The sequence below is a fragment of the Parasteatoda tepidariorum genome, chromosome 2, assembly GCF_043381705.1.
Source record: "Parasteatoda tepidariorum isolate YZ-2023 chromosome 2, CAS_Ptep_4.0, whole genome shotgun sequence".
Classification (NCBI taxonomy): domain Eukaryota; kingdom Metazoa; phylum Arthropoda; class Arachnida; order Araneae; family Theridiidae; genus Parasteatoda; species Parasteatoda tepidariorum.
The window spans coordinates 24201014-24203573 of NC_092205.1; positions in this window are offsets into that span (position 1 = coordinate 24201014).

The following is a 2560-nucleotide window of genomic DNA, read 5'->3' on the forward strand; positions in this document are numbered from 1 at the left end:
GTTTCCGTTGTACGCCATTTTATTCCGAATAACTGATTGATAACTCTATGATTGTATTTATTAGCCAAGAACGATCCTTCATCAGTTGTGCGGTACATTTAATTCACAGTATAGTTTTTAATAGTGTCACGTACTTCTCGATATAGGTAGTATCTGGGTAGAATATTTATTTAAAAAAATTAAACGCAATTTAAATATAATGAAGAATAAGTTTTATGTTCCTTAAATTCTCATTAATAGAAATTTGAAACAAAATCATTTGACAAATATTAATTTATTCTGCTCAATTTCCATATAATGTAAATTGAACAAAATGTATAATGCTGAGAAAATAATGGAATTTTTTTTAAATAAACTTACTTGAAACATTGTTATTCCTTACGACAAACGTTAAAAAGGAATAAATAGGTTATTCGTTTTAAAATTTGAATAACGTATAACTTACTTGAAACATTGTTATTCCTTACGACAAACGTTAAAAAGGAATAAATAGGGAATAACGTATTTCAAAAACAAAATTTCTGTTGAGGCCACGAATTAAGCATTCATTAATAGAAAGTTTGTATTTTTAAAATAGTAATAAAAACATAGGCGATAAAAATATTTTAAATGTTTTAGCACAAATTGCAAGGCGACAGAAAAGTATTACTATAATTTATTCTAAGTTTCCTAAACTGTAGGTGGCGACCCCAAGACCTGCAGCAGAGATCGTAAAAAATTTCACAAATTTTGATAATCCTTTAAGTTTTTATAACAATTTTACAATTAAATAAATTCTTACACAATGTATCTGAAAATAGACATAGAAGTATTTGTTGAAACAAGTGAATTTTTCAGTGAAAATGATCAAATATATCGCCAAAAAGAATTATACCAAGTAATTAAATTTATTTTTATTATAATAACATATTTTTAAGTCTGTTACTTATTTCCAATTCTCACATTAATCCTTGTCTTAAAATTAAAAAGTTAAGTTGACGAACTAAAACTGCATTAGTATATTACAGTACAAGTGTAGAAATTTACTATTTCACTTGTGTAGGATTTGCGCAATGCTTATGGGGTCCCATAAAATTTTCATAAATATTACGGGATTACTTCACCAAAAAATTTAAGAAACCCTGTTTTAGTTAATGAAACTGAATATTAAGAAAGAAGTTGAAATAAAACACTGAAAAATCAAAGTTCCCTTCTATTAAAAATTTATAAAATAAAAATTGTAATACTTATCCAATTAAAAACTACTCTAGGAGATTTCGTTCTCCATTAATTGTGGCACAAAAATAAATAAATAAAAAATTCTAAAAATATTTAAATATTAATAACATTTCGTATTCTTTGAATAAACTAATTATACAGTCGAACTCGTTTATAACGAACTCGGATTTAACGAGAACTCTGATTTACCGAGGGAAACGAGATTATTTGGTTGGATCAATGTTAATTCTATGCAACAGAAGTCGCTTTTAACGAGCAAGACCCTGTTTTAGCGAGCAATATATTTCTGTCTAGCAATCTTTTTTCTCATCTTTCTAGTCTGTCTGTTTTATCTTTTTTTCAAAATGATAAGAAATGTTCGCGAAATAAAAAAAAAACGCGATTAAATTAATTAATGTAATTAAAATAAGTAAGTATTAATTAAATTTTAAGTAAATTCAATCATTTGACCTCCCAAGTCCCCCCCCCCTCTCTGGTTGCACGCCTGTCTTAAGTACCCGTTTATTACGAGCACTCGGATTTAACGAGTTCACCATATTTGGAAGATTTTACTTTCAACGTAGAACTAGAAACCGTATTTTATGCTGCATTTTCAAACCATAAATTATTAAAAATTACTGAAATTAATAAAAAATAATGAAAATAAAGTAAGAAAAATATGTCTAATAATTTTCGGTCATGAATTTGACTGAAAATTAAATCTAGATTTTCAACAATTTCCATCCCTTGCATAAATCTTGTTATCACCTTCGCTAATGAATTAAAATCCAATCAGAAAGTTTAATGCTATTGGATAAATCTAAAACAGCATCATTTTTCGATAGTTCTGGGAGTGTAGATTTAAGTTTTAAACAAATGTAACTGTAGAGGCTGTTGGTTGCGTCAGCTCAGATTGCATGAAAAACTGAGGTAGAAGGATCGAGGATTGGAACGAAGATCAAAGGTAGGAGGACGAACCGAAATAGTTCCTGCGCGGAGGAATAACGGCGGAGGAGCATCAACCGGCGGCCAAGGCAGGGAGTGAAAAGGCTGAAGTTCAGTATTTAAGCAGATGACAGTTTGCCTTCGAGAGAGGTTGTTGTGCAGCGTCCGAGACTTCGTCCCGATATCCCAATTCTTCCCGGTGACGCCCACCTGCAGTATGCGACATTTACAATCAAAAGTTTAAGTTTTTAATTGTTCTTTTAATAACAACTTTTAATGTTTTTAAAGAATAACTTGTTAATTGGAGTTTGTGAAGTTTCGTAGATGGTTTGTTATCTTTCAATATTAAAGAGGATGTTTCTTTGCCATATTGTTTCATTTTTGAAAGTCTTACATTCCCATCACCGAAGCATATACA